A 25,440-nucleotide genomic window follows, 5' to 3' on the forward strand; every position below is an offset into this window, starting at 1 on the left:
ACAATTTATACAGCTGTTGGGAGTGACAATGTTGAACCAAAGAAGCCAATGTTCACAATATACTGGGGCCATTTTGATTCCAGTTTTGGCAGTGATGTAGTAACATTGCCAACACCTTGTCCCCACAAAATAATAAAGTTAAAAAAACCAGGATCTCCTATAGGAGGCTTCTTATGGAAGTCTAATACAACTTAGGACACCCATACCTAGAAATGCTCCTTATAGAGCACCATCTCATCTCTCAAAGATATAGCCACAGATCTCTTTCCACAAGTCCACCCCAACTAATCTATCTCATCCTCCCTCTCAGCTCCCCCCTCTCCCCACTCATCTCCCTGCTTTATCCACCCTCTTTTTCTGGTTCATTCACCACAAGCTAGACTGAGATCACTTCTCTAGGTAGAAGGAGAGAGAAAAAGGAAGACTACTATATACTAATAAATTTATACTTTTGCTTTTCACCTGTCACCTGTATATGGCAGTGGTCTTTGTAAACTCCTAAAGCACTATAGAATTATAGTAAGGTAAACAATCACCAGTTAATTCACGAATCCTAATAGTGAATGGCCTTCCATTGAGACTCTCCTTATCATGGAGACAAAAATTTTGCACCAAGTAACCAAAGAATCTCCAATCCAGTCATCACATTACTCACGTTTAAGGAGTTAGAGGAGGCACTGCTTATCATTTATCTGGTAAATAAATCCTACAGCTTTTCAAGACTCTCCCACTCTCTGACTGACACACACAGAACCTTTTTCTAGCGGTTCCTTCAGCTCAGCCTCTTCCCCCTCAGTGCACACTTGTGTTACTCAGCCCCATCTGTGTACGCTCATGCTGATGGGCGCCCCCCCCGTCATTCCAAGAAAAATTTATTTTCTATTCTCTAGCACTTGTATGCATGGAGATGTTTGTATCTCCTTCCTCAAGGGAAAGTCTCTTATCTTTGAATCTCCGGCATCTGGCATAGGCAGGCACTCTGTTCAGTAGTGAAAAAATGTTGTCCACCCACCTCTGAGACACTGATTCATACTTATCACTCTTTTTCAAGACTTTGCTCCAGATTCGGGTTTTCTCTGAAGCCTTCTCTGATGTACCTCTTCTATACTATCTCTCTGCTATTACTCTTACCAGCTCAGCAGTCTTTCCTTCCTTCAACAGATACTCTCGGAGCTTCCATCACAAACCAGGCACTGCCCGTGGGCCTGGGAATAAAGCACTGAATGAAACAGAAAAATCCCTGCCCTTGTGGGACACATTTTCTAAATGGGGAGAAGTGGGGCACACTCAGACATCTCATTCAATTTGAAATTTGTTATAATTCATTCTTTTGATTCTATATTGATTCAAGTGACTATCCAGAATCCGGTGGTAAATCATCAGCGAAATAGCCACCAATAATTCCTCTTATTCCTCTAGACATAGGGCTGCTCCTTCTATCAAAAGGTAGAGTTTATTTCCTTTCTACCTGAACCTGAGCTGACTTGTTTGTGACTTGTTTGGATCCAGAGAATAGGCAGAAGTGACTGTTGCACCAGTTCGGGGCCTGGGCTCTCAGAGGTCTGACAACTTTTACACCCTTGGAAACCAGACCCCATGTAAAGAAGTCCAGACTATACAGCTGGAGAGAAAGGGCCTGAGGATGAGTCACCACATGGCAAGAGAGGACACCTGGAGGAGAACCATGGCACTCCAGCTGCCAGCTAGCACCAAGCCCTCAGCCCTGTCCAGCTACCAGGTGAACACAGCCACATGAGTGAGCCCAATTAAAGCCATGCGGCACAGAGATAAGTCATGTCCGATAAACTCCTTAACTGCCATAACATAACCAACAACAGTTGTTGTTTTAAGCTTCTAAATTTTGATGTGGCTTGTTAGGTAGCAATAATGGAGAAACTGCCTTAATAAGACTATGCTCTTAACCAGTCAAAAATGCTAGCTCCTACATTGTTATGACCCTTCGTTAGGTCTACTATGGTTAGGCAAGAAGTAAACATCAAGCAAGTATTTGATGAATTTTGTAAAACTGAATAGAGAAGATTCTAGGAAGATGGAAGAGTAGGTAGCAACAAGAATCTATCTCCGTGATAACACTTTTGGTATACAACATATAGACCCGCTGAACCACTATCTTGTACACCTGAAATTTAACACTGTGTCAACTAGACTCAGAAAAACTAAGTCACTTTTAACATTAAAAAAAAAGACTGGGGTACCTGGGTGGCTCAGTGAACCACCCAACTCTTAATTTCAGCTCAGGTCATGGTCTCGGGGTCCTGAGACGGAGTCTAAGGGGCTCCGCACTCAGCACAGAATAGGCATGAGATTCTTTCCCGCTTCCTTTCCCTCCCCCTCTGCCACCCCACCTCACTCACCCGAGCGCAGTCTCTCAACCTTCTCTGATAAATAAATAAATAAATAAATAAATAAATAAATAAATAAATAATAAATAAAATCTTTAAAAAAAAATCTATTTCCCTACCTGGATAACAATTGCACCCACAGAATGGAATCTGTCTGATGTTTCTATTTTGGAACACTAAGTCTGTTGAAAGTTTACAACTTCTAGACAAAGACTCAGATGGTAAACAGCCGTTAGTTTCAGTCAGTTTTAGCTCTTAGAGCTAAAATGACTCAATCTTCCACACCTAGACCCCTGGCAGGCAACTTTGAGGGTTCTTGGAAGACAGGGTCCTTCTTGCCCACCCTAGTTCCCATAAGCTGCATGCAGGTTGTTCCAAGTATCAGGAATCCGCTCTGACTGAGGAACTCTGCCTCAGATCACAGAAGACAAGGAGGTGAGCAGCCGTTGTAGTTGCACCTCCCCTCACTGTTACAAGCCCCTCCCCTTCCGGGTTAAGGGATTGCCAGGGAATTTAAAGGGCCCAAGCCCTTTTCTCCCTACCTTCATTTTTTGCTTCTTCTCCCCTTTTGGGAGCCAGAAATTAAAGACCAGACATTTAACAATAACTGCATATATGGAAAAAATTACAAAGTGTTCATGTGTAGGCAAAGGCTCAGAAAAAACCTGAGCAGACCTCAAGTGTATACCTCAACACAGAAACAGCCTACAATTTTGACAAATACAATAAAATAACCCAGAAAAGAAAATGCTGGGAAAGGAGGAAAATCCGCTTTCCAGAGTTACCACATAAGAGGATTCAAATGTCCAGTGTTCAACAACAAAAATCACAAGGCATACGAAAACAGGAAAGCATGGTCCAAAAGGGGTGGGGGAGAAGATATCAACAGTAACTGTCCCTGAAAAAGACCTATTGGCAGATATACTAGAGAAAGACTTTAAAACAACAGTCTTAAAGATGCTTAAAAAACTAAAAGAAGATGTGGAGAAAGTCTAGGAAATTATGTGAGCAAAATGGAAATAAGGAGACAGAAAACCTAAGACCCCCCCCAAAAAAATTCTACAGCAGAAAAATACAGTAGCTAGCAGAAATGAAAAATTCACTAGAGGGATTCAAAGGTAGATCTGAACAGACCAAAAAAAAAAAAAAAAAAGCAGTGAACTTGAAGACAGGACAATGGAAATTATCAAGTCTGAAGAACAGAAAAAAGATGGAAGAAAAGCCAAGAGAACCCAAGGGAACTGTGGGACACCACCAAGCCGACCAACATGTGTAGCATGGGAGTCCCCAGGTGAAGAGAGAAATAGAATATCTGAAAAATAATGGCTGAAAACGTCCCCAATTGAAGTGACATGAATATGAACATCCAAGAAATTCAACAAATTCCACATAAGATGAACTCAAAGAGACCTGCACCAACACATAGGATAATCAAACTTCCAAAAAAGACAATGACAGACTCCTGGAAGTAGCAAGGGAGAAGCAAATCATCACTTACAAAGGATCATCAGTAAGACTATTAGCAGATTCATCACCAAACTTTGGTGGTTAGCAAAGAGTGGGCTCATTGAGTCAAAGTATTAATATAAAACAAAACAAAAACCCTATCAATCAAGAAATCTATATCCAGCAAAACTGTCCTTCAAAAGAGATATTAAGACATTCCCAGATTAACAAAAGCTCAGAGGACTCAGGACCACTAGAACTGCCCTGTAAGAGTCCTAGAAGATGAAGTGAGGACACTAGACAGTAACTCAGAGCCATGTGGAGACTCGCTCAGTAATGGCAAAGACATGGGCAATTATAACAGCTAGTATTAGTGTAACAATGGTTTGTAACTGCACTTTGTTTGCTACCTGAGTTAAGAGACTAATACATTTAAATAGACAACAATTTTTAGTGTATTGCTGAACTTTGGTTTAGAACTCCAAATCTTGGATAATACATGTAATTTCCCTGTTATCTACAAAAATAGCTATTAAATATACAAAGGAAATGACAAAGAAATTTCAATACTTCACCACACACACACATGCACACAAAATAAAACACAGAAGACAGTAACGCAAGAAATAAGGACAAAAAGCCCTAAGGCATACAGCAAACAAACAGCATAATTAGAGAAGTCCCTCCTTATTATTTTAAATGTAAATGAATTAAACTCTCCCATCAGCAAGACAGATTAGCAAAATGGATAAAAATACATGATTCAACTCGATGCCATCTACAAGAGACTCACTTGAGAACCAGACACAAACATGTTGAAAGTAAAAGGATGGAGGGGCTCCTGGCTGGCTTAGTCATTACAGCGTGTGACTCTTGATCTCAGGGTTGTGGGTTCAAGCCCCACACTGGGTATAGAGATTATGTAAAAATAAAATCTTAAAAAAGAGGGGCGCCTGGGTGGCTCAGTCAGGTAAGTGTCTGCCTTCAGCTCAGGTCATGATCGCAGGATCCTGGGATGGAGCTGCTCAGCAAGGAGTCTGCTTCTCCCTTCCCCTCTCCCTTCACCCCTCTCCCTGCTCATGCTCTCGCTTGTTCTTTCTGTCTCTCTCTCAAGTAAATAAAATCTTTAAAAAGAAAAGGATGGAAAAGTTATCCCTTGCTAATAGCAACCAAAAGTAAAGATGCAGCTATACTACTCTCAGACAAAATAGACTTTAAAATCAAAAAGGTTACAAGAGACAAAGAAGGATATTATCTGTTAATGAAATATACAACGGAGCAAGAAGATCTAGAACTATAAACCGTTAGGCACCTAATGACAGACTATCAAAATTTATGAGCACCTGAGTGGCTCAGTCGGTTAAGGGTCCAACTCTCAGTTTCAGCTCAGGTCATGATCTCAGGGTTGTGGGACTGAGCCCCATGTTGGGCTCCGCACTCAGGGCAAAGTCTGCTTGAGATTCTCTCTCTCCCTCTCCTTCCGCCCCTCCACCTGCTCATGATCTCTAAAACAAATGAATCTTTAAAAAGATGTATAAAGCAAAAACTGGCAAAATTAAGGGGAGAAATAGACAATTCTACAATAGTAGTTGGGCACTTCAATACCTCACAATAGTGGATAGAACCAGGCATAAGATAAGGAAATACAGGGCTTAACACAACAAATCAACTAGATATAACAGACATATACAAAACACTGTGCCAGTAACAGTGCACGTTTTCTCAGGTACACATGGGGCACTGTCCAGCGAAGACGCCATGTTAGGCCACAAATTAAGTCTTAGTAGATTTAGAAAGACATAACAGAGTATCTTCTCTGACTATAACAGGACAAAGTTAGACATCAATAACAAAAGAAAAACTGGAAAATTGACAAAACAGTGGAAACTAAACAAGACACTTTTAAACACTGTATAAAAAGAAGTCACATGAGAAATTAGAAAATACTTAGAGACAAATGAAAATAAAAACAGAACATACCAAAACTTATGAGACAGTGAAAGCCGTGCTAAGGGGGTAACTTACAGCTAGAAACATTTACATTAAAAACAAAGATCTCGGGCGCCTGGGTGGCTCAGTCCGTGAAGCAGCTGCCTTCGGCTCAGGTCATGATCCCAGGGTCCTGGGATTGAGCCCCACATCGGGCTCCCCCTGCTCCATGGGGAGTCTGCTTCTCTCCCTCCTCTGCCTGCTGCTCTGCCTGCTTGTGCTATCTGTCAAATAAATAAATAAAATCTTTATAAAAAATTAAAAAATAAAAACAAAGATCTTAAACAACCTAGCTTTACAACTTAAGGAACCAGAAAAAGAACAGACTAAACCCAAAGCTAGCAGAAGGAAATAGATTAGACAATAAATGAAATAAAGAGCGAGAAAGTTGGTTTTTTGAAAAAAATAAAATTTGACAAACCTTTAGCTAGATGGATTAAGAAAAAAGGAAATCAGAAATGAAAGGAGACATTACTACTGATTCTACAGAAATAAAAAGGATCAAAAAGAGTACTGTGAACATTTATATGCCAACAAATGGGAAAACCTAGATGAAACAGACAAATTCCTGGAAACCTAAAATCTGCCAAGAGTAAATCACAAAGATTATCTGCATAGGCCTGTAACTATTAAGGAGATAGAATCAGTAGTCAAAAATCTTCTAGAACAAAAAATCTCTGGACATGATGGCTTCACTGGTGAATTCTATCAAACATTTAAAGAACAATGAACACCAATCCTTCCCAAAGTTTTCCAAAAATTCTGAAGAAGAGGGAGGACTTCCAAACTCATTCTACGAGGCCAGCATTACCTTGATACCAAAGCCAAACAGACTATTTTGGGTACACACCCCTTTGGCACTCTCATCTTGCTGACTGACTACCATCAGTAGCAATCTTCTCAGCTTGTTCCCTTTCTCTGCGTCAGTCCACAACTACTGGTCATGTATACCTAAATCCCAAATCTCACCATTAATCACCTAGCTCACCCTACCCATTCTTCAATGCCCCAAAAAATCCCTCCAAAGGTTTATCGAACTTCTGCTGGTACCGCTTAGTAATATAACTCTACACATAATCTGAGGGCAATACAGAACATTTTCAATTAGCAATAATTGCGCCTCAGATAAACCTCAATGGCTACAATACTGCCACTGCTCAAAGCTCAGAACATTTTCAAACAGCTCTACTAAATCTACTTTTATTAAGCTATAATGGACTTCTCTTTAACCTCCATATTGGTTCTGGTTTCGGCTTCTGAGGTCTCAAACGCAGATCATCTCCCACGCTCAAAAGGCATGATGATGTTTTCTCCAACTAAAATAAGTAAAATAGGGGCACCTGGGTGGCTCAGTCGTTAAGCATCTGCCTTCGGTTCAAGTCATGATCCCAGGGTCCTGGGATTGAGCCCCGCATCGGGCTCTCTGCTGGGCGGGAAGCCTGCTTCTCCCTCTCCCACTCCCCCTGCTTGTGTTCCCTCTCTCGCTGTGTCTCTCTCTGTCAAATAAATAAATAAAATCTTAAAATAAGTAAAATAGTTCATGTCCTATAAACCAAGGCAGGCACTGAACACTCCAAGTAAAGTAAGGCAAACATAGAACGACATCCAGGATATAAGGCACAGGAGGTAAAGAGACACTACCACAGATATACACAATTGTGGGTCTCCAAATTCATGGAAAATACACCAAAGTCTGAATATGCCAACCATCACCATTTGGGAAGTTTCTTCTCAGTCGGCCCGGGCATGTTTACTCTCTGTTTAGAGAAGCAGGAAAGTCCTCCATGCTCCCCATCCTGCTCTTAGTAATATCCCTTGATGAACTGTTGTTAACGGATTATGTTGTAGCTCAAAAAGCTGTTCCATCAGCCTGAGGTGGTCATTTAAAACCCAAAGCCACCACATACTCTATTGTAGAGTAAGCCGTTAAGTGCTCACCTAACTACTAGGAGCTTCTAGGGACTCACCAAATTCTTGGTCATGATGTTAGAGGAGTATCAACTCCTGTAAGGAACAGGACTAAGCAGCCAGTAAGAACCCAAAGGAAAAATTTTAATTAGCACAGGTGACAATGTCAGTCAAAAATATACCTAGAAAATCCCAAAGAGAACACAAATGAGACCATGCGGGCGCCTGGGTGGCTCAGTGTGTCGAGCGTTCAAACCTTGATTTCACTTCATGATCTTTGGGTTGTGGTACTGAGCCCCACCACTGGGCTCCACGCTCAGGGGGGCGTCTGCTTCTCTCCCTCTGCCCCTCCCCCTGCTTGTGCATGCAGATGCTCTCTAAAATAAATAAATCTTTAAAACAAAGCAAAAACAAACAAACAAAAAACCCACAAAACAAATGGGACTGTGGTCTTCTGGCCTGTTAAGAGCCATTCACTTTGGAAGCAAGGGACCACAAAGACTTCCTGTCCACTGATGAGGAACTGGGTAGGTAAAAACACTTTGAGAGTTCTCAATGTTGTTTTAAGTAGAATTTGGCTTGGGGCACCTGGGTAGCTCAATTGGTTAAGCGGCTGCCTTCAGCTCAGGTCATGATCCCAGGGCCCTGGGATCGAGCCCCACATTGGGCTCCCTGCTCAGCGGAGAGCCTGCTTCTCCCTCTCCCTATGTCTGCCACTCTGCCTACTTGTGCTCTCTCTCTCAAATAAACAAAAATCTTTAAAAAAAAAAAAAAAAAAAAAAGGTAGAATTTGGCTTTATCAGACAAAATAAAAAAATTTAGAGGAAGTCATAACTAAGTTAAACATGAGGGTGACAAGGGGGAAAATATGTTTCAGATAGAAAGAAAAAAAATCAACTATTCAAATTCTTTTGGGGAAAAAAACAACAGACTAAACAATCTGGAGCAATTTAGAATTCAAGGTCTGCCAATATTTCCTACACAAAGCAAGAATTTTGTTCGATTGTCAAAGAAAGAAAAGATTCCCTTTCGTGTTAGAAAATATTAGCAAAATTCAGTCTTTTTGTGTTAACAGGGACTATAATTCAAAAGAGAATAGTGATAAGATTATCATGCAATTATATTTAAGCTATATTCTGGGCTTAGACTATCATACAGCTCATTGTAGAGATTATTTCCTAAGCCTGTTAACACCTAGTTCTTCAAAAATCACTAATTACATCAAAAAAAATTTTTCCTGCAAAAAAACTATACAGAGACTTGGAGCCATTCCTATAGCTTAAAAGATTATAATTCCCCTACTTAATGGCTATTGGGAACTGCAATAAAAATTACATCCATGTTTCTCTGATTCTGACTCTATTAATATATATTTTTTAAAGATTTTACTTACTTCAGAGAATGAGAAAGAGAACATGCATGTGCACAAGCAGGGGGAGGGGGAGAGAGAGAAGGAGACTCCCCACTGAGCAGGGAGTCTGATGTGGGGCTCAATCCCAGGACCCTGAGATCATGACCCAAGCTGAAACCAAGAGTTGGTCATTTAACTGACTGCACCACCCAGGCACCCCTATATAACACTTTCTAAAGTCACCTTCCCCTTCAGCTTTAACTTGGTCAGTTTAGCCTTGGCTATTCCATTAATTGTATGAACACACAAGTTTTTAACCTCTCTGCTTTCATTCTTTATCTATAATGTACATTCATTCATTCAACAAGTGTCTGCTGAGCAAATAATGCCAGTCAACAGCAGTCTCAAAATTTATCATCTAAGTGTTGTATCAAATGACAAGGTTAAAGGTGCTGTCCCTTTAAGGTCTACAATTCCATAATTATGTAATATAGCATATACATTTACTATTTACCTGGAACAGCAAGGAAAGCAAAAAACACATTTGTTTTTATATAAGGGGCACCTAGCTGGCTCAGTCAGTAGAGCATGTGCCTCGATCTCAGGGTCTTAAGTTCAACCCCTGCATTGGGTGTAGAGCTTAAAAATATATATTATTTTATATATCTATTTTATATATATACATTTTACACACACACACACACACACACACACACACACACACCACACCCCTGAGCAAGATCGGTTTCACTCCCAGGAGCAAATTTCTGGCTCTATCACAAGTTCCTGCTCTAATGATTAAAGTCAGTATCTGTGTTGAACAAAGGGACATGAAAATATGAATCTGTTTCCAAATTATGAAAAGGACAAAATGGCTAGATAGAACATCATAGATTATTTAAACCTAAGTAAGCTCATGTTTGAGCAACAGTTTTTTATATTTAGTTATGCTTATTTGTAGAAGGCTTTCTACAATTTTGGTTTAATTAATTTTCCATACATTCAGAAGCTTATACCATTGTGTACATTTACTGAATGCAATACCAACCACACAACTGTACTATAACTCAGTCACTGATGAGCTTAAAAACATGTTCTCCAAACACTTGTCTGAAACAATGGAAGTACTGTCATCTAATCCAGAACTCAACAACAAACATTCATATATACCAGTAGAACATCCTTGTTGCTTACAAGTTCGAGTCATAATTAATACACTGATGAAAACAATTACTTATATCTAAAGGCCCTAAAGCCACAAAGAACTAACTACTAATCAAAGCTTTACAGTCTTGATTACACAGGGAAATGCAGTTAGGCCCAGCAAATAACCGAAAGGGGAGCCAGTTAATTTCCCCTGCAAACTGGTAATGTTTTTCCTCTCTGCCAGATCCTTGAAGGAACACACTTCACATACAAAGATTCAATAAAATATCCCTAAAAATACTTCATATGCCTCGGGTTTAATCATTTTCATTTATTAATTTATTTTCATTTTCATTCACGCATATTTACCATTGCAGGCCCTATGCTAACTAACCCTACGATAGACTGGTCTCAGTCTTCAATGAAGATTAAGGTCTAATGGGAGAGACCAATATAAAACAAATACCAGTGCTAAAGAGAGACACAGGAGAATTTAAGAACGCAAGGAACACCTTCCTGAGAAAGGACATCTAAACAGACATCTGAAGAATGTTAAAAATCTTAGATTTTTTTTTCTGCACATTTTTGCACAGATAAATTTTTGGTCACCAAATTAGTTCAACCATAGTCCCCAAATAGGCTGTTGTAAAATACACAGCTGATGTATTTAAAATATAGGAAAAGCATTTATGCTGTTTGCCCTATGCCATCACTGTATGAAGAATATACACTGGCTGGATCACTAGTCCCTAAAAGAGAAATCACATGGAACAGAGCTAGGTCACCCTAGTCATCTCAACCAAGACCATCCTAGATCAGCCAATAGCCAACTCCCAACCAAGGTCAGCAAAGACCCAGCCAACCACCCAACTACCACATGTGACCAAAAACAGTGTATGCAAATGATGTTTCTCAGTTGTCTGTTATGTAACAATATTATGGCAATAGAAAACTGATACACAAAAAAATTTGTTTAACCACTCCTATGTCTTTTCTCTGGAGACTAATGAAGGCTCTGTTCTCCCAAGTAAGTGAGTAAACCAAAAATGACTCTGCTATGGGACCCAGAAGTGAAGGCTTTAACACAGGAGAAAGATGAAGAAAATTCTTTTGGTTAATTTGTAAAGATTCAGGGCAACAAACGAGTTCTAGGAGAAAGGCCTCCAAAAATCACTGACCAACTGATATATAACTTGATGTGTTTTAGAATTCTGATGAAGAACATGGGAATAAAAAGCTAGTGAAGAACATGGGGCACCTGGGTAGCTCAGTCAGTTAAGCATCCAACTCCTGAGTTCTACTCAGGTCATGATCTCAGGGTTGTGAGATCAAGCCTCACATGGGGATCTGTGCTGGGCATGAAGCCTGCTTAAGATTCTTGCTCTCCCTCTGCCCCTCCCGCTCACTCTTTCTCTAATTAAAAAAAAAAAACAAAATTAAAATAAGCTAGTGAAGAAGAGTAAGCAAACAAAAAGATCTATGGAAAATTCTGGGGGAAGGGGGTGTATTATTACCACTGGTCTTTTCTCCCATTATTTGGCACAGAGTGAACAATCTTTACCTGTTCATGATAATGTAAACACTCAACATATTAGTTTGTTACTAGAAGTTTGGGAACACTTCCAAGAAAGTAAACATCTAAAGACATCTGAAATCAGGTCCTTAAGTTTTTGATACTGGGAGGACAAAGGAAGAGAAAAGTGTGTATGTGTGGTGGAGGGAGGAAGAATAGGCAAGGAAGAGCCCATCTCCCAGCGTAAGAAGCCATTAAATAAGATCTGAAACGGGAATAAATCACAGTTTAACACCAAATTTTAGAACTATCTCTTAAATAGCATAAAAAACAGCTAAGAGTGTTGAAAGTAGTTAACTTTGGGGAGTAGAAACTAGGAGGAGATAGGCAGTTGCTATTTTTTATCATAAGCGCTGTATCTTTTTAAGCTCTATTAATTTGGGTAAAAATTAAGATTTTTATCAAATTTTAACCTCAGCCTTCTTTCTGTTCTCCCCAAATTTCTATTTTCACTGCTTAGATCTATTACAATTACTCGTTTTATCCACTCATTTGTTCATTCAACTATTTATTGGGCAACTACTAATATCTACTGTTTTTGGTAAGGATACAGCAATGAACAAAAACCTAAGTTCCTGGTGCAGTGAGGGAGACAAATCAAAAGATCCTACAAATAGTATTTTAGATCTATTAAACATATGGATATGTCCAGGAATAAGTGGTAAGAGAAAAAATGCAAAATAAAAGGGACAGAGATAGATAGGAAGGGCTATTTTACTTACGTGGGGGACATTTAAGCAGACACCGGAATTTAATAAGGGAGCAGGCCATGCAGATACAGCAGAACCCAGGAGGTAGAGGGAGCATTTAATACAAAAAGCTTAGGATGTAGGTGTGCTTAGCATGTTCAAAGAAAAGTGGGGAGGCCAGGTTATATGAAACTTTCTATGCCACTATAAAAACTTCAGTTATTATTCTGAGCAAACTGATAAACTACTGATGGGTTTCAAACAAGGAGTAATAGGAGCTAACTTTTATCTCTAGAAGGTTCACTTGCTGTGGTACAACCACTTTGGAAAACCATTTGCTGATCTATACGGAGGCTGAAGCTCCGTGCAAGTCCCACTTGTAGGTAGAAAACCGACATAAATGCATACATCTATTTGCCAAAAGACATGTACCAGTACATTCATAGCCAGACTCCTAATAGCCAAAAGCCAAGAACTATCTGAATGCCCGTCAATAGAATGGATTTAAAAAAAAAAAAAAAAAAAACCATAGTGTATTAACACAATGAAATAGTATCTAGCATGATTCTCACGTGCATAATGTTGCATGAAAGCCAGACTCAAATTACATATTGTAGGATTCCATTTATATACAGTACATCAGACCCAACTAACCTGTGCTCTTAAAAGTCAAGACAGAGGTTACCCCTCGGGGTCAGGGACTGGGAGGGAGCAGGAGTTGCTGGTGATATTCGGTTTTTTGTTCTGGGTGCTGGTTTTACAGGTGCAATCAGTTTGTGAAAATTCAGAAATTCCTAACATGCACGCTTTTCTGTGTTTATCGATGTCAGTCAAGTTCTTTTTTACAGAGCAGTCTGACTGTTGTGTGGAAAATGGGTCCTAAGGAGGCAGGAACAGCAGGGAAACCAGTTAGGAAGCTAATGTCCTAGTCCAGCTGGCGATGAAGGTGACTTAGGCGGCAGAGGTGGGGTGGGGCGACCATCCTCTGGAAATATTCTGTAGCTGGACTCAGGAGGATCTCTTGACAGATTACACAGTAAGGGGGAGAGAAACAAAGGACTAAAAGAGAACACTGACATTTTTACCTGGACAACTGGAAAAATAGGAGTGCCTTCATGGAGATGGGAAAGACTGCAGCAAGTGCAGATTTGGAGGACACACGGAAACCCAGAGGCTAGTTGTGAGAGCTGCCATGTGAGAAGGTTCCAAGCACAGGGGCTGAACATAGAACTGGATATAGGAATCTGGAATTCAAGAAAGTTGGAGCTACAAAATCCACGTGGGAGGTGTCGGCAAAACCACACAGCTGGTTTTAAAACCAAGGACTCCCACAGCCAGGTGATGAAGGTTAACAATGGTGATTAAGTCACATTGACAGTATGTGCCCTTGTTATAAGGGGAGGAGAATGAGCTTTTACTCTGTGGTCTTCCTCCCCAAGCCTTTAGCTCCTGACCTATCACTCTATAAAACAGTTGACCAGCACTCCTTAACATTGTCAAGATCATCAAAAACCAAAGAGTGTGAGAAATTGTCACAGCCAATGAAAGCCCAAGAAGACAGGCTTACTATATGGGATGCAGTATCCTCACTAGATGCAGTATGTAAAAGCTAATGAAATCTCAGTAAAAATAGGGACTTCAGTTAATGATCAAGGGGCAGTATTGGTTCTGTCAGTGTGGCAAGCGTACCATCCTAACTGAAGAGGTTAGCAGGGCAAACTGTGTGCAGGAGCAGGTGGTGCTGGGGTATGAGAACTATTTCTTGGCAATTTTTTTTTTTGTAAACCTAAAACTCTAATAGTTTACTGAAAAAGCAAAATGGGCCTGGAGGAGATCACCTCCGGGGCGGGGGCTGGTGTGTAGGCAAAAAGGAGGTCAGCAAGAACCAAAGACCAAGGAGTGTTCTGGAGACCATTAGTATCATTTGTCCTGTTCACTTATTTCTCTCACTTATTCCTTCTTATCATCACACGACCTTTTAACGGAGTGTCCTTTTTCCGCTGTTACTCCCTCTAGAGCAGCACTGTCCAAGAGGACTAGGCAGGCACATGTGGCTATCGAGCACTTACAAAGTATCTATTGCAACTGAGGAAATAAATTTTTAATTTTATGGAACTTTTTTAAAGATTTTATTTGATAGAGAAAGCATGAGCAGGGGGAAGGGTAGAAGGAGAAGCAGGCTCCCCGCTGAGCAGAGAGCCCGATGTTGGGCTTGATCCCATCATGACCCAAGCCAAAGGCAGACCCTTAACTGATTGAGCCACCCAGGTGCCCCTGGATTTTTTTTTAACTTTTTTAATGCATTTTGAGAGAAAGAGCACGAACAAGAGGGGTAGAGAGAGAGGGAGAATCCCAAGCAGACGCCCTGTTGAGCATGGAACCTGAGGTGGGACTTGATCTCATGACACCAAGATCATGACCTGAGCCAAAACCAAGAATCAGCCACCCAACCAATCGAGCCACCCAGGCATCTTTATGGAACTTTAAATTTAAATAGCCACATATGGCTACCAGTTACTATTAGGACAACAAAACTCTAGAGTTCAGGATCACTTATTTGATCCTTTTCCCAGACCTTTTACAAGCCATGGTATTTCTGACTCTCCACTCTTGATTATCTTAGCTCCAGAACATCCTTAATGTCTGAAGCCAGACTTCACTCAGTCATGGTCCCTCTCTTTCTACACCTACACAGGATAGAAGCCTCCCAGTTGAAATGACCGCCCTCACTAATCTGCCTGTAATTCAGGCCTCAAAGGTCATGGAGTCCTGTGAATTTAAGGAAAAGGTTTCCCAAGGGTGTTTTTTTTTTTTTTTAAACAAGAAAGGGGGAAAAAAATTCCCCGTGTTAATTATAAAAACAGCTATTAAAAACAAATACAAAAATATGAAAATACTCAAATTAATGATTGAATTACTGAGATAAGTCATGTCATTCTTCTAAAATTAAACCGCTATTCACAATGTGAATAACTCATAGCACACAGTCCTACCACTTTCTTTTATTCAAGCAACTGTAAAATCCCTATTTGTACAATGTGTCTTTACAGCCATTAGGCATGAAGACAGCATTCAATTAAGTTCTTTTCTCATTCTCATCATGGTAGTATAATCTGCTACTGCCCCCCAAATTAAGTGGTAGGACTTCAATGATAATGTAATCACCCAAAAGATCCAGAGTACACTTAATTTTCAAAGGTGACTGAAACAAATACAATTAAAAAAAAAAAATCACAGGCACCTCAAGGCTCTGGAGATTAAGTCCCCAAACCATTAAGGAACTCCATTTTGAGAAACAAACTACTCCCAGTTGAAATACGAACATCCATGAGAGAGTAATAAGAGCTTCTCATAATCCAGCTATCAGAGGCTTTCTACCTTGCAGTCACATGACAACAGCAAAATTACAAAGCTATTTTCACAGAGGTAAAAAAAAAAAAATCTTAGAAAGAGGGGCACCTGTGTGACTCAGTTCGTTAAGCATCCAACTCATTGATTTGGCTCAGGTTGTGAGATGGAGCCCCACATCGGGCTCCACGCTGGGCAGGGAGCCTGCTTAAGATTCTGTCTCTCCCTCTCCCACCCCCCACCAAAAAAAATCTCATTAGAAAGAATCCTATAATGAACCTCCCTGTACCAATACCCACTTCAACCTTTGCATGGCTGATAATTGGGCAAGTTTTAATAGTCAAGACAAGTTGTGTGAGGAGGTGACCAGCAACATCTCAGAAGTGCCAAGGCAAGGAAGTAAGGCAATGAAAGAAGTTAAAGAGGTTCCTACTTATTCAGTCAACAAATATTTACTAAACCCTTAGCATACAGCCAAACCTGAGAGTCCCAGGACATGAACACGGTCCTGTCTTCCTAAAGCTCAGCCTAGGGGAGTTTGAAAACAACTAACCAATTGCAAAGCAGTGTAACCCACTACATAACAGGCAAGGTCAAGTACCAAGGTAAGCACCAAACCCAGACTTGAAGGTGGGAGTAAGGCTGAAACAGGAGATGAATAGCAAGTTGCCAAGGGCGACATTTCTGCATTGTTCTGTGCTCTACTCTACGGTCACTAATCCTAAAATTCATCCACTGTGCTTTCTCTTTTTAAATCCACTATCCCTCCAAAGATTGCTAATTTGAAAGAAAATTTGTACAAGCATGAATTTTTAGTTTATTCCGGGCACAGAATGCTTCGAGATTCTCTTCCTTTCTAAACCCTTCAGTCTGCTCACTGACCTTGTACTTGACAAATATTCTCATTAATCATGCTCTTCCAAATTCTTCTCCTCTCAAGAATGTCGACCTTTCTCAACTGAGAGGAGCTAGTGAGGTTCTCTCAAGAGAAGGGAGAATTTCACTTCAAACTAAAAGTGGCTATAGAGCCACTAGAGGGGTTTAACACAGGGAGATGCTCTTCTCCCCCATGGTGAGAACATATTTCAAACTGCTGACTTTGTTGTCATTATGATCCCCAAAGCTGTGGCTAAATTCCAGAGGGGCCAATTATAACCCACCTAAACTTTCTCATAATTTTAATTGGCTATGCTTCTATTACTTTGTAACCCTAAACTACTGCCTAACATTACAGGATCATATACCAAAGAATTTTACAACTGGAAGGCATCCTGAGGGATCATTTAGTGCAGTGGTTTGCCCAGTGTTCAGAGAAGGGCTTCACAGGCCGGGCCAACATAGACACTCCAATTTTAACATACTAAAGAATTCGTTAATTCGGTTTTAAGAGCTTAACATAAAGCTCCTCCTGCTTTTTCAGTGCACGTATATTCACAGGTTATTAGTGTTAGTTATTGTGTCAATAATAAAAGACTAACTGATGGAGGACTTTTTAAAATCCCACCCCACACAATCCACTCAAGTAGGTGAGCTCTCCAGTTCATGGTCCCCACTCAGCTCAGCCCAATACCAGGGAAGGCTGAAGTGCATCTGCTTGGCTCCCGCCCTCTCAAAGCCTACTGAGAGTTGCAAAATAATAATGTAGTAACATGTTTGGTCATGATAGTATATTAAAATTTGAGTGCCAAATCGAACTTTGGATGTGTAGTGCCTTTTCAACGGCTAATAAGGAAAAGGGAGCAGTTGTTAATGATTCAATGTAAATCCCCTAAAACACAGCTGCCAAACAACTGGTCAACTAATCCCACACTCCTTTCAGCAACAAGACATTTACTATCGTCCACTCAATCATTAGACAGCCTCCACAGTAAATTATTCCTTTAATTGAGCTAGGTCTTTTTTACTGGGGCTTCTGTCTATTGGACTTAGGTCTAGTCCTTGAATCCTAAGGTACAAGTCCTCTTCCTTTAGAGATATTTGACTGTGGCTTCCCCCATACTCCAAGTTCCATCATCTCCAAACCAAATATTCTTTCAATTATCCTTCCACATGTGGCTTCAAGTCCTTTCACCATCCTGTATACTACCACTGGACATATTTCAGATTCTGTGTCCTAGAATGGACCTAGACTATGTTTGTATCCACCCCAGTACAGGACAGGACCCTCATCTCCCCCCATTTCTAGATACGGCTTTAAAATATTACACCTGAGATTTGACTTTTTGTAGCCCCATCTGGCTCGGATTCAGCTGTCAGTGTCCCAAAGCGCTCCTCTACCCCACATAACCTACTATCCTGTGCTTCCTTATGCAATCGGTTTTTATTGACCAAAACAGTTAAATTTCATCTTATTATAACCACTGCATGATCTTAGTTTGACAAGAAGAAGACTGAAGTCCAACCTGCATATGTACACATCCTCTAAACCTTAGATCTATTTGATTGGTGCTTTTCTCTCTCCCCCTCCTCTTGAAGTAAAAGCCTGATCAGGTTACCTAGCTTCAGGCTCACACATACTAACCCCCACGTCCCTTCCAACCCCTCCATCTCAAGCTAAAAAGGATCATTTCTAACACATCTTCACCTAGAATTCAGCTCTCCCTCAAAATCATAGTCATCAGTAGAAAAAGGTAATGTTATTACCTGTTTGTTTTTTTAAGATTCATTTATTTGACTGGGGGGGCACGGGGGGGAGGGGCAGAGGAAGAAGGAGAAAAGCAGACTCCCTCTGAGCACAGAGCCCCAAGTGGGGCTTGATCTCAAGACCCTGAGATCATGACTTGAGCAGAAACCAAGAGTCAGACGCTTAACCGACTGAGCCACCCAGGCGCCCCTTAGCTGGTCTTTCTTAAAACCCCAGAGTTCCTACAAGAGTTGCTCCTCTTCAGTAGTTCCTTGACCTCCTGTACCATCTGCAGCAATTGCAGGAAGGACACAGACGACAGAATTGCAGCTATAAAGGATGGTGGGGTTTAAACAGGCAGAGATGTACAGAAACAGCAAGGAGCAATTCCAGGTAAAGATTCAATAAGCAAATATACGGAAGCTAGAAGCATAGTATATATGAAGGATACTGTTAGCTTAGTGACTGAAGATTGGCATATGTGAATAAAAGGTTAGAGGTACACTAGTATTGCCTTCAAAAGGCCTGAAAAGCCATGCTGAAACGTCTGAACTTTCAGTTGTTTGCTATCAAGTAGTGATTTAATTTACATAAATTAGTGATTTAATCAGAATCCTAGTTTAAGATTAATCTGACAACAGTGTAGGAGATTAATTAGAGGAGAAGAAACACTAGAGAAGGGACCACTCAGGAAATGAAAACCAACACAGATAAAAATGTACTGATGTGCCCGAGAGACCAGTGACAACAGATCATTACCTAGGTTCCACAGAACCTAAGACGATTTTAAGATGCACCGTTACTTGATGTGTAAGAAACAAAAATGTTGGGGCGCCTGGGTGGCTCAGTCGTTAAGCGTCTTGCCCTCGGCTCAGGTCATGGTCCCAGGGTCCTGGGATCAAGCCCCACATCGGGCTCCCTGCTCAGTGAGAAGTCTGCTTCTCCCTCTGCCACTCCCCCTGCTTGTGTTCCCTCTCTCGCTGTCAAATAAAAACTTAAAAAAAAAAGTTGCCGAATCAACTATAACATACTATCATCCCAATTCCATAGATGTTAAAATGTGAAAAATGTGTGTTTTATCATCAATGAAATACAGTTGTTTGTTTTAATACAACTGGTTCAAGAGCAAAAAAATTCGGTTATTTTCAGAGTATTAGATACAGCAGTTTTCCTTATCAAATGCATGAACTCTTTTTACTAATTCTCCAGACTGGTCGTAGGAATAATGAATGAGGGTGAAAGTAACCAACTACCACCACTCCCTTCATTCTCTCAAAAAGAATTAAAGGGGCGCCTGGGTGGCTTAGTCAGTTAAGCGTCCGACTCTTGATCTCAGCTCAGTCTTGACCTCAGGGTTGTGAGTTCAAGCCCCACATTGTGCTCCATGCTGGTGTGGAGCCTACTTTAAAAAAAAAAAATTAAAAACAAGTCTGCTTTACAAACCATGATTTTTAAACAGGATTTCATCAGGAGCTTCCTCTTCTCCCCTCAAAACAAAACACAGAATTGGACCCCCACACCTGATCTACCTTAGTTGGACACCACAGCATCAGTACCGAAAAAATATTCCCTAAATTATTCTGATGCACCTCCAGGTAGGAATCACTCAAAGAGAGTTACATTTACAATATTATAGCACAGAAATTTTTCTAAGGGTGACTCCAAACTAAAAAGCTATAAATGTTTGGCAGATTTGACAAGATGAAAATATAAAACTTCTGTAAGAAAAAACTCCACTGTAAATGGAAGAAATGATAAATTGTTAACATCTAGAATATATAGGGACCTCTGGTTAATTAGATAACAAACAACCCAAAAGAAAAAATCTGAGCAAAGCAATAAGCAATTCATAAAAGTACAAATTGCTAATAAGAAAAATGTTCAGTTTCACTAAAGTGCAAATTGTAACGAGCTATTTTTCACTTATCAAGTAGGTAAAAATGCTAAAAGATGAATAATCAGTGTCGATGAGGCTAAAGCGTATAAGCATTATTTATACATGCAAGAACCTAAAAACTCACCCAAAGTTATGGTTGACTCATACAAGGAATGCTATGCAGCTGCTAAAATAAGGCAAATCTATATGTATCCAGGAGGGAAAAGGTCCATCATATACCGCACCAAGATTAAAAAGAAATTTTTTTGAATTTTATATACTTCTATCGGTACCGAAAAGGATCTAAAAGTAAATAGACCAGGTTCTGACCAGTGAAGGCCAGTCAGAAGATGATGAGGGGTGGGGGACAGAGAGACTTAACTCTTCTGTTATACACCTCTCCACTGTTTTAGTTTTTACAAGCACATTAAAATTTCTCAGTAAATTAAAAGCATCAGTTGCACATCATCACTTTCCAAACTCCGTACAAACCGTGAGCATGGCACCTTCATTTCCAGAAGTTTCATTCCCTTCCGGCATCCCTGCTCCTCTCCCCCCACGCCACCCTTGTTCTCTGGGAGCCTTTCCTACAAGGTCTCAGAGACTAACTGAGCCCTTCTCAGGAGAGCAGCCAGGCAGGAGGGAGCGCTTCTGCATTTGTCTCCTCCCCTCCCAGGAAACTGTCTGCAAATGGACTTGGGCTTTCCAGCAACTGGAGAACCAATTCAGTAACTGAACTAAACGGGCAGGTCAGTAGTAAAATCTTTTGAGACTAGGCAACACCTGGAATAGGGGAGAGAGAAATCAGAGCAGGAGCCAGCAAACACTTTCGATACAGGACAAGACAGCACAACTATTCCGGGCTTTGCTGGCCACACAGTGTGCCTCACTAGGCAACTCCCGCCAGTAGAGCGCCAAAGCCGCCATTGGTCATATGTAAACGACTAAGCGTGGCTGTGTTCCAATCAAAATCTATTTAGGACACTGAAATTTGAATTTGTTACTTTCACAAGTCACAAAATAGCATTTTGATTTAACTGTTTAAAAATAAAAAAAAAATTAAAAAAAAAAACCTCAGTCTGCAGGTCTGCAGAAGCAGGTGGCAGGCCACAGGCAAAAGTTCCCAGTAATACTTTTACAAATCTCAGGGTGGAAAACAGGGAAACTCTCATAAATAATGTCTGGATTCGTAACGTGCAAAAATTCTGTCACGAGCTTTAAAAATATTTAGTGAACCACGGTACAAACTGCCACTGTTTTAAAAGCAGCTTTCTCTCAAATAGCTGATAAAGTTTACAATATTAAAAGGGATCCCTAGTCTTGAGAGAAATGCAGATTAAAACCACAGTAAGAGATCACTACACTCCCACCCGAACGGTTTGAATGCAAACCTAGCGATACCAAGTGTTGAAGATGGGGAAAAACCAGAACCATCGAAAACTACTGGTTTATAAGCTGGTATAGCCACTTTGGAGAAGTTTGTCAGGGTCTTAAAAAGTTAAATATAAACAAACAAAAAACACACTCTTAAATATAGAGACCAAACTGGTGGTCGACAGAAGAAAGTGGATGGGGGTAGGGGATGAGTGAAATAATTTTTTTTAAGTTAAATAAATACTTACTATATGACCCAGCAATTTCACTGCCAGTTACCTACCCAAGAGAAGTGAAACCATATGTCCACATAAAGACATTTGTGCAAATGTTCATAAAACTATTATTCACAATAGCCCCAAACCTGGAAGCAATATCAATACGCCATCAACTAGAAAACAGATAAACGATGTGGTTTATCCATACAATAGAATACAATTAATCAAAAAACAGAAGAGAGGTGCCTGGCTGGCTCAGTTGGTTAGAGCGTGCGACTCTTTGATCTCAGGGTTGTAAGTTCGAGTGTTCGGGTGTAGAGACTACTTAATAAAATCTTTAAAACAAAACAAACAAAAAGGAACTACTGATAACATACAACAACACGGCTGAGCCTCAAAAACATTATGCTAAGGAAGCCATGCATAAAAGCCTATATAATAGTCTATGCTCAACTCTTAATATGTGGTCCCCTGCCCCTGCAACCGATTTTCGGACACCAACAAGGTGTCCTACGAATCCTGCTATTATCTATCCAGAGAGAGCATTTGATTGCTCAAGTTAAGGGCTCAGTCCCACAAGACTGCCCCCCCATTTCAGATGCCAATCACAAGTCCAGGTTGTTATCTGTGCTTCTAACCAAGTGGCTATAAATCAGAGGTTCCTACCACCCCGCCTCCTTGGGTTCGATTAACTTGCTAAAGCGGCTCCCAGAACTCAGGAAAGCAGCGTACTCACTAGATTACCAGTTTATTACCAAAAATATGAAAGGAGACGAATCAACAGCCTGACGAAGAAGCACACAGGGTGAAGGCCTGAAGAAAGGAGCTTCCATCCCTGTAGAGTCTGGAGCCCAGCATAGCAGCAAGCAGGTTCACCAACCTGAAAGCTCTTCCAACACAGTCCTTTGGGGTTTTTATGGAGGCCTCATTACATGGGCATGATTGATTAAATCATGGGCAACCAGTGAGTAAACTCAATCTCCAACCCCTCTCCCCTTCCCAGAGGAAGATCGAGGGGTGGGACTGAAAAATTCCAACCCTCCAATCACATGGTTGGTCCCCCTAGCAACCAACCCCCGTCCTTAAGTGCTTTCCAGAAGTCACCTCATTAACAACATAAACTCAGGTGTAGTTGAAAGGGGTTGTTATGAATATCAAGACACCTCTGTTGCTCTCATCACTTAGGAAATTCCGAGGATTTTAGGAGCTCCATGCCAGAAAGAGGGACAAAGACCAAATATCTATTTATTATACATCACAGGATCACATCATGTGATTCCACTTACCTGAAAAGGCAAATCATGCAGAAAGCAGATCAGGGGTTGCCTGGGGCTGGAGGCAAAAGCAGGGACTATCTCAGCGGAAGGGAACTTTGGGGAAGAAAGCAAATGTTCTATAGCTAGAACAGGTGGTGGTGGCACAACTGCATAAATTTACTTTAAAAATCATTGATCTGTACACTTAAGATGGGCAGATTTTATGGTATGTAAACTATACCATAAACTATTTTAAAGGGGGGGGCAGGGAGAGCCCAGATAGCTTACTGGACCCATCAGTCTGCTCACAACTCCACTTGCTCAGGTGCTTCCCCATTCCATGCCTTCGCTCCGGACACTCCTAAAAGGCCTCCTTGACTGAGTACCTCTTCCTGGAAACTTCTCCATCCCATCTTCACTCCCACAGAGATCCCTCCTTCCTTTGAATCTCTCCAGCACTTTTTAGCTTCTTCTGTCCTAACCTCTTAATTCTGTGATAAATTCCTTGAGGAAAGAACTATTCTTTATTACACCCTATATACAGCAGGCAGTGACTATTCGTAATACTGAGTTACAAAATCTGCGGGGTTAGGCACTGTCTAAACACAAGCTTCTAATTGGCATGAAGAGTGGCAAAATTCTCTATCTTTAAAACTTATATGACCCCATCTCCCACCCCCTGCTCCCATAAACCATGATCTAAATCCCTTCTAATTTTTCAGAAGACATTTCGGGTTTATTCATTCCAGATTTTTCCGATTTAATCGAGCAAATGCAGAAATCACAAAGGACATTTCAGTGCTGAACACAAGCAAACTTTTGACAACCAAGTATGAAATCCACAATAGGAAAGACCATGATCTTAATGAGACAGAAAATACGGTTCCATCTACCTCAACCAAAGCCAAATTTCAACCAGCATAAAGTTCCCAAACTGGAGGGAATACCATCTCTGAAAGCCTCTCTGGTAAAATCCTGGTTGAGATGAAGATCCTCAGCTGTGATAAAGGCTTCCTTTTAAGATGTGTTCGTATTGGTCACAGGCAACAGGAGACCTTGATGCTTACACAATTCTAGCAACTCTAAAACTTCTCAAATGCCGGACTTCAGGGGTCTTTTATTTCTCAAACAAGTGACTTCTGAATATTATTCACTCTTATTTTCAAAGAAGGTAAAACAATGCAATTTCTTTTTGAAATCACAATCTGCGTCAGCTGGAATTTAACCCTCCCCAAAATGATTCACGGAGATAGAGTACATAAAGGCCAAACACTGATAAGGATAAGAAAAGCTGACTCAAGACTTCAGAAAAACAAACTTTAAAACACTGAAGCGGACGCTATGGGGGATTAAGAGCAATCTATCTACTGGTAATCTTCAATGAAGAAATCACTGAGATTTTAATAGTTCCATTTTGAGGGAAATACCAAGTATTAACTACGAAAACTGCCTGACCTGAGTACACACCCTTGGGACAGAGGCGTCTGCAGCTAGGGAAAAACGGATTTGTCACTTGTCTTTTGACTCAGACTTGCAAATAATAAGACATCTATGTTAAACATCTATGATCTTAAGTATAAACCCTCTGGTATTCAACATCTGTGGTTTTATTAAATAAATATAAACCATCCCAATGTGAGAGTAAGGGGTTCACTTTCAAGAGGAAAAAAAAAATAAGAAAACTGAGAGCATTTATAACTTTTTACCCTGAAATAGCTGACCCTCCAAACAAGCCCAGACCGGGCTGGGGGCAGGGGCAGTGACAGAAACCTTATTCGTCCAGGGCTGCCTACGTGTCAGGTGCTTTACCTAGAAGATCTCATTTCCTCCTCGCCAGAATCCTCCAAGGTGTTTTAAAGATGCACAGATTGAGGAACAGAAAAGCGAAGTAAAACTTAACAAGGCCCAGAGCTGGCAAGCAGCAGACCAAGCTCACGTTTTCCTGCTGTATCACGGCCCCTCCCTAGGCTGGGCAGTCTGTCTAGTTAACTAGCTCTAACTGCCAGTTAATTAATTACAGGCCATCCGACACCAACACTATTTCTCCATTAAGAACATCTATATACCCAGTAGTGGAATTGCTGGGTCGTAAGGTAGCTCTATTTTCAACCTTTTGAGGAACTTCCATACTGTTTAAAAACAAAAAGAACATCTATATAGCCCAATTAAGTGAATATCTTTCTAACTTTTAATATTACTTTATTTTATGCAGAAATTACATTTCCTTACACTTTGGCAAACTGCAGTCTCCTTGAGGACAGGCTCAATAAATATGTGTAC

At 40.6% G+C, this 25,440-nt stretch overlaps 1 protein-coding gene and 1 pseudogene across 5 annotated transcripts in view; both read right to left on the reverse strand.

Annotated features, from left to right (window-relative positions):
* CNNM2 (cyclin and CBS domain divalent metal cation transport mediator 2) overlaps positions 1 to 25,440 on the reverse strand; it is a 148,831-nt gene that overhangs the window by 84,621 nt on the left and 38,770 nt on the right. The gene's annotated exons all lie outside the window — the stretch shown is intronic.
* Positions 6,793 to 6,963, reverse strand: LOC112830982 (U4 spliceosomal RNA; annotated as a pseudogene).

Source organism: Callorhinus ursinus, unplaced genomic scaffold, assembly GCF_003265705.2.
Source record: "Callorhinus ursinus isolate GAN/ISIS: 27379988/994484 unplaced genomic scaffold, GSC_fseal_2.0 scaffold20, whole genome shotgun sequence".
NCBI lineage: Eukaryota > Metazoa > Chordata > Mammalia > Carnivora > Otariidae > Callorhinus > Callorhinus ursinus.